A 14,039-nucleotide genomic window follows, 5' to 3' on the forward strand; every position below is an offset into this window, starting at 1 on the left:
AGTTTCAAGGTAATACACACAAGACCCCAATGGAGATAGCGGAGGGTTTTGCGCTCTATTACAAACGATTGTACACTAACCAACCGGAATCCCCAGTGGAGGTGTTGGAACAATTTTGGCACTCGATATCACTCCCAAATTTAATGGATGATCAGTTGGAATCTCTTAATGCCCCTATTTCATTGGAGGAGGTACAGACTACAATTAAATCACTGGCTTTGGGCAAGGTAGCGGGTCCGGATGGACTTCCAACAGAGTTGTATCGACTGCTCTTGCTACAGGTGTTTCCTATACTTAATCAAGTATACAACGGCCTTTTTAGGGAAGCTGATCACCCCTCCAAAACCTTCTCCTCTGCCCATATAACTTTAATTCCGAAGCCAGGTAGAGACCCTCTGGAGCTGGGATCTCGCTCCTAAATTTAGATTACAAGATATTCACCAAGATTCTCGCAAACCGTTTAAAAATCATCCTACCCACCCTACTTAACCCTGATCAGACTGGTTTTGTGTACCAGCGTACCCTGGTAACTAACCTAAGACGTGTGCTTCATGTTATCAACTACTATTGGGAGAGGGGACAGAATCATCCAAGAGGGGACACATCGGAGGCATTTCTTCTTTCTTTAGATGCAGAAAAGGCCTTCGACTATGTTGAGTGGCCTTACCTCTTTGACGCCTTAGGTCGTTTTAACTTCCGGGTCCTCTATCTGGAGGTGTTGAAAAAACTTTATTCGGACCCTACTGCTCACATTTTGGTTAACGGATGCTTTTCCTCTGGCTTCTCCCTTGGGAGAGGTACTAGACATGGATGCCCCCTGTCCCCTTTGATCTTTGATCTAGCCTTGGAACCCCTGGCAGTGAAATTGCTGCAATTTTTTCCGGGAGTAGCACTGGGAAATCGATTGCTTCACCTAGCACTGTATGCAGATGACATGTTGTTGTTTGTGGATTCTCCCAAAACATTTATTCCTGTTATACTAGAGATGCTAGAATTATTTGGACGATTCTCGGGATACAGAATAAATAACACTAAATCTGAGATCCTATGGTTACACAAGCGAGCATTAGATTCTACATCATACCCTTTTGTGGAAGTAACGATTCCGTCACATACTTAGGTATCAATCTACACAGGAATCCACATCAATTATATGGAGTTAATATCACACACCAATATGACCTGATATGCTCCCTGTTGGCTAGCTGGCATAAGCTCCCTCTGAGTCTCACTGGACGCGTAACTTTGTTTAAAATGTCCCAATTACCCAAGATTTTGTACCCCCTACTTGTGCTACCTTTCCTGATGACTAAAGGAGACGTGAGGAAACTAAATAGGGCCGTAAACCACTTTATATGGAAAGGGAAAAAACACAGAATTGCGGCCAACAAGCTACATTCTTCCTTCTTCAATGGAGGCCTAGGTTTGCCGCATATTCAGTATTATAATTGGGCGACTCTGATAAGATTAGTATTGGATTGGCAGCTGGGCACAGCACACTTTTCTGACAAAGAACTGGAGGAGACAGTGATTGAAATATGTGGGTTGGCGTTTCTCCCATGTTGCCAGCTGGGGGATTTGCCCCAACACATAAAGAATAACTTCTTGTATAGAGACCCTCTCACAGCCTGGTTAAGGATGCACAAAATATTGAGTCACCCACATCCCGCACCTAAGTATATACCCATTAGGGGTAACATTGGTTTCCTGGGAGGAGATGAGTATGCTCCCTTTGGCATGTGGGATGCGAGGGGATTACAGAGGATTGGGGATGCTCTAGATCCATTGTCGCACACCGTCAGAACATTTCAGGACCTAAAGACCACCTTCAATCTTTCGAACAAACATTTGCAGCTTAGGCATTATATTAAAGCATTAATGGATGCCAACTCAGGGTTTTAGAATCAGGCTCCATTTGCAATTCCCCAAACTGCTTTCAAATTGGGGAGCTTCTCCATTTCCGAAATATATCAGGAAATCCTTCAACAACATAGTACTAAAGCTCAAATAGGTGTTGGAAAAATTGAAACTAGACACCACAACTGAGATATCCATTCAGGATGTTAAAAACAGTCTCATGAAAACCAAAAACCAAACAGCTACTCTGGCATTGACGTTGAGGGAGGCACAAATTAGGTTGATTAATAGGGACTACATCACTCCTAGTAGAAGGGCAAAATGAAACCCCCGACTCCCAAATAAGTGCACAAATTGCCAACTCCCTGACCCCTCTTTGGTTCATTACTTCTTTGACTGCCCCTTGGTTGGGTGGTTCTGGGGATACTTGCAGTATTGGTTTAAAGGGACAGTATACTGTAAAATAGTTTTTCCCTTAATGTGTTTATAATTGCTTTTTTTACCAACTACAGAGTATAAAATGTATGAGATTTGCTTTTTAAGGTTTATTTGTGTATATTAAAGCTCTTATTTTGTGTTTAGAAGCCACAACCTAATAAAATGGGTTGAGATTATAGGTATAATCAGATCTCATTACTGTATCACATTGCGTACATATACCTGCTTCTTTATCTTATGTCTGTCCATAAACCAATCACCAGTAATTGGAGAGAGCAATGGAAAATCAACATTGTATTACGTTATCACTGCTATATCCCACTGAAAGTGTAATTTCTTGTCCTGGCTTATCTATAGCTTGGACCTGCGGCCAAAAACTTTCAGAATAGGTGGGGATACCACATGTATTTCAAATGCCAATATAAGGGTAAAAGAGCTACTTGTAAACAATTTAATACACTCCAGCAGGTAAAGTAGATCATTGGGAACAAATTAAAGGGGAGAAAATTTTTGAGTAAACTATTACTTTAAGATTACCCTGTGTATTGTTATTTCTTTCAACCCCACTAATATATATCTGTTTACATGGACTAATGTTGACAGCAAAAAACAGCCCCTATCAACACTTTGCATCTTACTCACAAAACACTGCATCCTAACCCTATGGTGCTCACATTCTGCTCCAACAATGACACAATTTAAGATAAATCTATTTAAACACTTATTTATTGAGCGACAGTGTGTATGTTGAGACACTAAGCACAGACTACGGCTTTTTTTGAGGAAGTGGAAGTGCTTATAGAGAAACTGCCCTTAGGACAGCAAAATCAAATTCTTAAACCTTTTGCACTCCTTGAGATAATACTGGAAGGGGCCCTGTGGGGAGATTGGACAGCGTTATCTATTTGGGAGTTCTCCCACAATAGAGCTGATAACTCTGAGGTAATCCTGATTGAATACTTCTTTTGATTCCCCTCTATCCACATTGATATAATTAAATTCCCCTCCCCCCCCCCCCTTTTTTTTCTCCACCCCCCACCTCTTTTCTGCATATATACACACATATCCAGTCCATTATCTTGCTAGGCCAAAAGGGACATCACTAAGGTACATAACTCAGATATCAAGGTAGTTAGTTAGTGTTAGATTAGTTAATAAAGTTAAGTTGTTATATAGGACTATAATATGAAAATATTGAGGGATACGTACAAACTACCGGCTGAAGGTTAATTTGTCTTTGTGTATAATGGACACATCTACAATAAAGCAATCTCATAGGTCCATGTCTCACTTTAAATAACTGAAAGTTACTCTTCTTGCATGTAAATGTCTTGCTCGTTAAATATGTATGTAATACTTTCTAAAAATTTCAATCAAATGGGTGTATTTGTAGATCCTGTAATAATTTGTTGTATGCTCAATAACAAAAACGAAAAAAAAAATAAAAAAAAAATTGACGTTTCGGGGTTCACACAGACCCCTTCATCAGAATCATTCTGATGAAGGGGTCTGTGTGAACCCCATAATGTCAATACATTTTTGCTGTTGAATCACTATAAAGAAGACCTGAGAGAGCATTTGTTTGCTACTAATATATATATATATATATATATATACAGTATATTTATATATGTGTACATATGTATTTATGTATTTAAATGTGTATATATCTACATATATTTACAGACATATATACACATGTAAACACATAAATACATATATATATATATATATATATATATAGGTATCCAAAACACCAGAACTCGCCCACAAAGGAAAACTGCCTGGGTGCAAATTTGTAGAAGATATGCAGCCAAAAGAAAATGCACTCTCAGGACTTTCATAAACAAGTTACTTTTATTTCTGTAACGTTTTCGGAGGTCTTGCCTCCTTCATCAGCATGATGCTGATGAAGGAGGCAAGACCTCCGAAAACGTTACAGAAATAAAAGTAACTTGTTTATGAAAGTCCTGAGAGTGCATTTTCTTTTGGCTGCATATATATATATGTTACGGGTAAAGACAGAAATTGGGTAATCCTAGGATTACCTAGTGGCTTTGGGTAAAGCCCAAAATAAGATCATACTTTGGACTTTACCGGGGTAATCCTAGGATTACCCAAATGCTTCTGGATAAAACTAATACAATCATTAATTGTGCTTTACCCGGGTAATGCTAGGAAAACACACCAACAGTAAATGAAACATTTTTAATTTGATTACACAAACACTTGTTTCTTACAAAGTTTTGTTGCAACAACAGGAAATCAAACCGTTTTATATTACATATGTGGATTTTTCATATATGTTGTACTGTGTTTGTTACAACAACAAGAAATTAAATATTTTTACAACAACAACATGAAACATTTTTATTCATGAAACATTTTTATTTTTAAAAATTAAACATTTTTATTTTTCATAATTAAACATTTTTATTTTTCATAATTAAACATTTTTATTTTTCATATGTGGATTTTTCATATCTTTTCTATCATGTTTTTTTACAACAACAGGAAATTAGAAAATGTTGTGTGATTGTGTTCTTGGATAGACTGGACTGTCTGTCGCACACACATTCTCTCCGAAAAGCATGTTTGGGTGGGGGTGGGACCCATGACTAGGTTCCCAGAGGTAGTTGTGGTGCCCGAGGCTCTGATTAGAACAGAACTCTCTGGAGCGTACCTGCCCTTGTCCGTTAATGCATGATGTGATTAGTCCGTGTCTCTGTGAGGTCAATGGATGCATAACCAATCATATAAGATCATGCATAGAGTTCTTTTCTAATCAAAGCCTTGGGCACCGCCTCTGGGAACCTAACCATGGGTCCAACCCCCCATGATGTGCTTTTAAAGGTTCTCGGACAGACCAGATGGCGCACACGCATTCTGTCTGAGAACATTTAAAAACACGTCATGGGGGTGGGACATATGGTTAGGTACCCCGAGGTGGTTGCGGCGCCCGAGGCTTTGATTAGAACAGAACTATCTGGAGCAAATCTGCCCTCGGCCGTTAATGAATTATCTTATCTGATTGGTTGTGCATCCACTGACCTTACAGAGACACGGACCAATCAGATCATGCATTAACGGCCGAGGGCAGATATGCTCCAGAGAGTTCTGTTCTAATTAGAGCCTCGGGCGCTGCAACCACAGTCCTCCCCCCCCAACGTGCTTTTAAAGGTTCTCAGACAGAATGCATGTGCGAAAGACAGTCTGGTCAATCCAAGAACACTATAACACAAAAATATTTAATATCCTGTTGTTGTAAAAAAACATGGTAGAAGACATATGAAAAATAAAAATGTTTATTTATGAAAAAGAAAAATGTTTAATTTTAAAAAAGAAAAATGTTTAATTTAAAAAAAAGAAAAATGTTTAATTTTGAAATAGAAAAATGATTCATGAATACTAATACATAATTGGTTCATGTTTTAATTTTTTTTAAAGGGATACTAAATCCAATTTTTTTTCTTACATGATTCAGATAGAGCATGCAATTTTAAGCAACTTTCTAATTTACTCCTATTATCAATATTTATTTGTTCTCTTGCTATCTTTATTTGAAAAAGAAGACATCTAAGCTAAGGATCCAGCCAATTTTGGTTCAGACAACTGGGCAGCACTTGCTTATTAGTGCTGTCCAAATCAGCAAGGACAACACAGTTTGTGAACTAAAAATGGGCTGGCTTCTAAATTTACATTCTTGCTTTTCAAATAAAGATAGCAAGAGAATGAATAACATGTGATAATAGAAGTAAGTTAGAAAGTTGCTTAAAATTGCATGCTCTATCTGAATCATGGCAGAAACAAATTGGGTTCAGTGTGCCTTTAATTTCCTGTTGCTGTAGCAAAAAAAAACATATGAAAAATCCACATATGAAATATAAATATGTTTTTCCTGTTGTAACAAAAACATTCTAAGAAACATAAGTGTTTGTGTAATCCAAAATAAAAATGATTCCTTTACGGCTGGTGTGTTTTCCTAGCATTACCCGGGTAAAGCACAATTAATGATTTTATTAGCTTTATCCAGAGGCATTTGGGTAATCCTAGGTTTACCCGGTAAAGTCCAAAGTATGATCTTAATAGGATTACCCGGATTTCTGGCTTTACCCGTAACATATATATTTATATATATATATATATATATATATATATATATATATATATATATATATATATATATATATATATATGTTCAATATTCATATTTAATAAAGAAAATTAACTATGTAATAACTTTTACACAAGACAAAAAAGTTGTACAAAACACATCATAAATACAATTAACAATAGAGTTACACAGTCACTTATATTAACATTGTCCAATAAAACTAATTGCAAAACAAAAATGCATTAAAAAGCTATAAGGGCTCAAAGATATGAGGTCTCAGGTGTTAGAAAAATAAAGGCTTCAAAGGGCTTTAACATAGAAATACATACATATGCATGTCTAAATTTCCATATGTTTATATGTGTGTACATATGTATTTATGTATTCTAATTCTGCAATGCCCCTTTTTAAAATTGGTACCCAGAACTGTACTCCATATGCAAGGTGAGGACTTACCAAGGATTTATAAAGTGACAGTATTAGACATGTGCAGGGAAGAACATTTTATTTTGGATGAAATTTTCATTCATAATATTCGAGGAAATGAGTTTCCCCAAATATTTGTTCCCTGCACTATTCGGTTTTTTATTAGTTTAAAATGAAAAGAAAATAGAATTTTTGTTTAACATATACATACATTTTTGTTAAAACTAATTTAACTGTTTCGAAGCTAGAGGTGAATTTTTTCCCCTAATGTGCACTGGAGAGCGCGCTAACCTGATCATCTTCTTCCCAGAGCCCTGGCTGCGCAATCAGAAGGCTCAGCAGTTTGGCTTCCTAGGTCCTGGGTGCCGAGCACAAGAACTACTGGTGCAATGAGTTCACTTGCACATTAGTAAATTGACCCCTAAGCCTCCTGTTAGCATGGGCAAGAAGAGGATCAGGTTAGGGAGCTCTCCGGAGTACATTAAGGTAAGTTTTAAGCCTTAAAAATCAATTTAAAGGAAATTAATGCATTGAGATAAGAGGCAGCATTTTTTTATTTACTTTAAATTTCGTTGTTGCATTCATTCGGATATTCTTTTTCAATTATGAAAATAAAAATAAAATTTTTGGTATTAATGTATAGTCATCCGAAAATGAATGTCTAGACAGTATTATGCTTTCTTTCCTTGCACCAATGCCTTTTTTAATACATGCTAGTATCTTATAAGCCTTAAGAACCACTGCTTTGAATTGCACACTGATTTTTAGCTTGCCATCTATAAGTATAGCTAAATATTTTAACTCCTCTGTTTTACTGTTTAGTCCCAATAGGTAGCCTGCATGTTTGTAGTTCCAAAATGTTGAAACGTTTGCTATTTATCAGCCAGTTTCCCCAGTTTATATAAAACTCCTTGAAAAGACATTAAGCACTGGCTTAATCACCTTTGTATGTCCATTTTACCCTTTATTTCTCTTTTACTACTCTTTCACCATGCATGAAAAGGTCATGTAAAAAATGTACTACCATGCATATTAAAGAGGTAGTCTACTTGAAAATGTGTATTGTTTTAAAAGATTTATAATCCCTTTATTACCCATTCCCCAGTTTTGCATAACAAACACAGTTATGTTAAAGGGACATGAAAGCCAATTTTTTTTCTTTTGTGATTTAGAAAGAGCATGTCATTTAAAACAACTTTCTAATTTACTTCTATTATCTAATTTGCTTATTTATCTTGATATCACTTGCTGAAAAGCATATCTAGATATGCTCAGTAGCTGCTGATTGGTTGCTGCACCTAGAGGCCTTGTGTGATTGGCTCACACATGTGCATTGCTATTTCTTCAACAAAGGATATCTAAAGAATTGAGCAAATTAGATAAAAGAAGTAAATTGGAAAATTGTTTAAAACTACATGCTCTATTGGAATCACAAAAGAAAAAATGTGTGTTCAGTGTCCCTCTAATACACTTTTTACCTCTGTGATTACCTTGTATCAAAGCCTCTGCAGATGGCCCCTTATGTCAGTATTTTTGACATTTTCATTTTAGCCAATTAGTACAGACTCATTAATAACTCCACGGGAGTGAACACACATGAACTAACGCTATTTAGCTGTGAAAAACTAAGAAAATGCACTGAGATAAGAGGCAGCATTCAGGGTCTTAGAAACATAGCCGGCTTTACCATTAGTCTAAATAGGTGGTAAGGCCTTACATAAACAGGGGCTTCACAGTGTGTCTCTATCTTCATATGGGGATTTTTTATGTGCGGCATGTACATGGCACATCAATGAGTTAAAAAAAAATCTGTTTGAAAGCTGACATAGAAGCATAGTAAGTGCCAGTGAGCTCTGTGCTTTGACTTTCTGCTGGTTACTACTGTTTAACCAGGGACTACATGTTCCAAAATGCAGTGCTGTAAAAGGACAGTTGTTGAGGGTTATTTTACACACGCTCCTATCCTGCATGTCTAATGCCACCCCTTAGCGTCTCACAACATGAGTACCATGCGGGGCCGATATGGTGCACCGTGTGAATTGCACACAGCGAGTAGACATATGCAGGTATGATTGAAAGGAGAGTAGAGATTAGTGTGTTCAATTGAAGAACCTGGGGATGTGAGAAAGCCACTGCTGAAGAGAAGCAGGGAACATCAAATAGCCTGTTTGAGGGAGCTCCAGAGGATAATTATTTCTATAATGCTGATAAAAAAATAAAAAATAATCATTTGCCAAGTCTGCTATTACCTTCCATTACTAGCTACATTCTCTAACTTCACTACCCCCTTCTCTCTCTCTCTTTTGTTTTCTTCTTGCTCTTTCACTTTGCCCTCTCTTTTTCTGACCCTCTCATTTTCTCTCCCCCCCACTTCTCACTCTTTCTACTCACTATCTCTCTGTCTCTCTCTTTCCCCATGCCCTGATTTCTTCTCTTTAGTCTCTAATTTCATGCTCTCCCTTATCTCTCTCTGCCCATCTCTATTCTACAAACACTTTCTCCCCTCTCTTTTCTGTTTTTCTAAACTCTTTCTCACCCTCTCTCTTTAATCTCCCTTCTCTATCTCCCTTCTTTCTCTGCCCTCTCTTTTGCCCTTCTACTTATTTGCTTTTCTTCCTCTATACTTTCTCTTCTCTCCTCCAGCTCCCTTTTAACTCTCTCCATCTCTTTTCACTCATTTCTTCTCTATTCTTTCTCTTTCTCTCTTCTCTCCAACAGTCTCTCCATGGTCCTCTCCTCTTTCTGTCTTTGTATACTATCTTTTCATTCTCTCCTCTTTTAATTCTCTCTCCTTTCTATTTTCTGTCTCTTTTTTTTTTTATTTCCCTCTTCACTTTCTCTCTATTCCCCCATTCACACTTTCATATTTCATTTCTCTCTTTCTCTTTACTCTCTCTCTCCTCTATTAACTTTTGCCTCTATTTTCTTTATTTGCTTTCTATCGATTCCCTTATTTTCTCTCTATATCTTTTACTAATCTTTTTCCTCTCCCTTCAGTCTTCTTCTTTCCCAAATCTTCTACCTCACCTCTTACTTCCTCCTTTCTTTACCATCTCTATTCACTCTTCATTTTCTCTATATCTTTCAGCTCTACTCTTTCAGAAAAATCCAGATCCATATTTTTTTAGTTCATGTTTGCATTTTGTTTGTGTGGAGGGGCCTCATATTTGAGCCTTGCCTAAGACCCCACTAACTCAAGAATTCTGCTTAAAAATGATCATATGAGCCTACCTAGGTTTAGCTTTCAACAAAGAATACCAAGAGTACAAAGCAAATTTAATGATAAAAGTAAATGGGGAAGTTATTTAAAATGTCATGCCCTATCTGAATCATGAAAGTTTCATTTGTAATAGGCTTTCCCTTTAGGGGTAGCTCACACTTTTCAGGTTTTAAAGTGCAACAGTAAGGAAAGCAGTGCGAAGAACAAGTTTCCCTGGCCCTTTCACATTCAATCTACTCTTATATACTCAGGTGTCTTTTTTCTGTATTTGAAAAAGCAGTGCAAATAAATAGATGTGACTGTAAACATTAAAAACAGCATGTAACCCATTTACAGACTATAATGACAGATGGACAATAATGAATGCAATTATACTAGCATAAGGGTATTTGATTCTAAATGCCAATAATGCTGTGTATGCATAGATTATGCAATTATGGTGTAATTTTTTAGCAACTCTGCAATCAAAAGGTAATTATGAGATAAACGTAAATCACACAGACATCAACAAGTACCATGGAACACTCCCATACAAATGATCTATTACCCCATAGTTGCTGTTTTATTTTTTATTTTATTTTCATGTTTTAGGTTTAATTTGATTTTCAAGATACGTTTTTGAAAATAGCTGTATATTTTGAAGATGATTTACATGATATTTGTCTATAATTTTGAATTGCAAAATTGCAAAGCTTTAATTTATGAAAAACACCCAATCACCATTATTTTACAATTAATATATGTACAGACATAGGCCTCTAGTTATCAACGTGTCTACTTACCTGCCATCGCCGGCCCCAATATGCCCGCCTAAGCTCGCCTCACATCGCCGCCGCAGACCTGAATACGCTCGCCAAAGTTATCAATAAAGCTGTCAAAAAGCCGCGCACCAAGTACGGGGCAATGAGCAGCGGACTGTGATAGTTATCACTCATCCAATCTTGCTGCTCTTCGGCTTTTCTACAGCTTTATTGAAAAGCTGTCACTAAGCACCCACACTATACTACACTGTTCTACCCCGTATACCGGCGCCCCCGGAACCCCCCGCAACTAAATAAAGTTTGTAACCCCTAAACCTCTGCTCCTAGACCCTGCCGCAACTATAATAAATGTATTAACCCATAAACTGCTGCTCCCAGAGCCCACCGCCATTCTAATAAACTGATTAACCCATAAACCGCCACTCCCGGACCCCACCGCCACCTACATAATATCTATTAACCACTATCCTGCCCCCCCTATACCGCCGCCACCTATAATAAATTTATTAACCCCTATCCTGCCAATCCCATACCCCGCCACAACTAAATAAATTGTTTAACCCCTAAACTGCCGCTCCCAGACCCCGCCGCCACCTACATAATACCTATTAACCCCTATCCTGCCCCCCCTATACCGCCGCCATCTATAATAAATTTATTAACCCCTATCCTGCCGATCCCGTACCACGCCACAACTAAATAAATTGTTTAACCCCTAAACTGCTGCTCCCGGACCCCGCCGCAACCTATATTAAACTTATTAACCCCTAATCTGCCCCCCTACACCGTCGCCACCTATAATAAATTTATTAACCCCTATCCTGCCCCCCTATACCGCCGCCATCTATATTAAACTAATTAAACCCTAAACCTAAGTCTAACCCTAACCCTTACACCCCCATAACTTAAATATTATTTTAATAAATCTAAATAAAATTACTATTATTAACTAAATTAATCCTATATAAAACTAAATACTTACCTATAAAATAAACCCTAATACAGCTACAATATAACTAATAATTATATTGTAGCTATTTTAGGATTTATTTTTATTTTACAGGCAAATTTGAATTTATTTTAACTAGGCACAATAGCTATTAAATAGTTATTAACTATTTAATAGCTACCTAGTTAAAATAAAGACAAATTTACCTGTAAAATAAAAACTAACCTAAGTTACAATTACACCTAACACTACACTATCATTAAATAAATTATTCCTATTTAAAACTAAATACTTACCTGTAAAATAAACTCTAAATATAGCTACAATATAATTAATAATTACATTGTAGCTATTTTAGGATTTATATTTATTTTACAGGTAACTTTGTATTTATTTTAACTAGGTAGAATAGTTATTAAATAGTTATTAACTATTTAATAACTACCTAGCTAAAAGAAATACAAAATTACCTGTAAAATAAATCCTAACCTAAGTTACAATTAAACCTAACACTACACTATCAATAAATAAATTAAATTAATTGTCTACAAATCCTACAATTAAATACAATTAAATAAACTAACTAAAGTACAAAAAATAAAAAAACTAAGTTACAAAAAATAAAAAATATTACAAGATTTTTAAGCTAATTACACCTAATCTAAGCCCCCTAATAAAATAACAAAGCCCCCCCAAAATAAAAAAAAATGCCCTACCCTATTCTAAATTACGAAAGTTAACAGCTCTATTACCTTACAAGCCCTTAAAAGGACCTTTTGCGGGCCATGCCCCAAAGAAATCAGCTCTTTTGCCTGTAAAAAAAAACACAATACCACCCCCCAACATTAAAACCCACCACCCACATACCCCTACTCTAACCCAAACCCCCTTAAATAAACCTAACACTACCCCCCCTGAAGATCATCCTACCTTTAGCCGTCTTCAGCCAGCCGACCACCGATGGAACACAAGAGGACATCCGCAGCGGCCTAAGTCTTCATCCAAGGGGCGCTGAAGAGGTCTTCCATCCGATTGAAGTCTTCATCTAGGCGGCGTCTTCAATCTTCATCCATCCGGAGTGGAGCCATCTTCAAAGCAGCCGACGCGGAGCCATCTTCATCCACCGACGCCTACTCGCCAAATAAATATTCTTTAAGTGACCTCATCCAAGATAGCGTCCCTCAAATTCTGATTGGCTGATAGGATTCTATCAGCCAATCGGAATTAAGGTAGGAAACAGCCAATAGAATGCAAGCTTAATCTTATTGGTTGATTGGATCAGCCAATCGGATTGAACTTGAATCTGATTGGCTGATTGGATCAGCCAATCAGATTTTTCCTACCTTAATTCTGATTGGCTGATAGAATCCTATCAGCCAATCGGAATTCGAGGGATGCCATCTTGGATGACGTCACTTAAAGGAATATTCATTCGGCGAGTAGGTGTCGGTGGATGAAGATGGCTCTGCAACGTCTGCTTTGAAGATGGCTCCGCTCCGGATGGATGAAGATTGAAGACGCTGCCTGGATGAAGACTTCAATCGGATGGAAGACCACTTCAGCGCCCCTTGGATGAAGACTTCGGCCGCTGCGGATGTCCTCTTCTGTTCCATAGGTGGTCGGCTGGCTGAAGACGGCTAAAGGTAGCATGATCTTCAGGGGGGTAGTGTTAGGTTTATTTAAGGGGGGTTTGGGTTAGAGTAGGGGTATGTGAGTGGTGGGTTTTAATGTTGGGGGTGGTATTTAGTGATGTTGCGAACAGAAAAATTTGGGTTAGCAAACGGCGAACGCGAACTTCCACAACTGTTTGCGAACGGGCGAACTGGGCAAACCGCCATAGACTTCAATAGGCAGGCGAACTTTAAAACCCACAGGGACTCTTTCTGGCCACAATAGTTGTTTCAAGGGGACTAACACATAGACTGTGGCATGCCGGAGGGGGATCCATGGCAAAACTCCCACGTAAAATTACATAGTTGATGCAGAGTCTGGTTTTAAGCCATAAAGTTGTTTGGAGTAACGTGCTTTAAAACATCAGGTATGATGTTGTATCGATCAGGTAGTGTAAGGGTTACGCCCGCTTCACAGTGACAGACCAAACTCCCCGTTTACAGGGACAATCTACACCAGAATTTTTATTGTTTTAAAAGATAGATAATCCCTTTATTACCTATTTCCCAGTTTTGCATAACTAAACCATTTATAACAATATACTTTTAACCTCTGTGATTATCTTGTATCTAAGCCTCTGCAAACTGCCCCTTTTTTCAGTTC

Source organism: Bombina bombina, chromosome 1 (assembly GCF_027579735.1).
Source record: "Bombina bombina isolate aBomBom1 chromosome 1, aBomBom1.pri, whole genome shotgun sequence".
Taxonomy (NCBI): domain Eukaryota; kingdom Metazoa; phylum Chordata; class Amphibia; order Anura; family Bombinatoridae; genus Bombina; species Bombina bombina.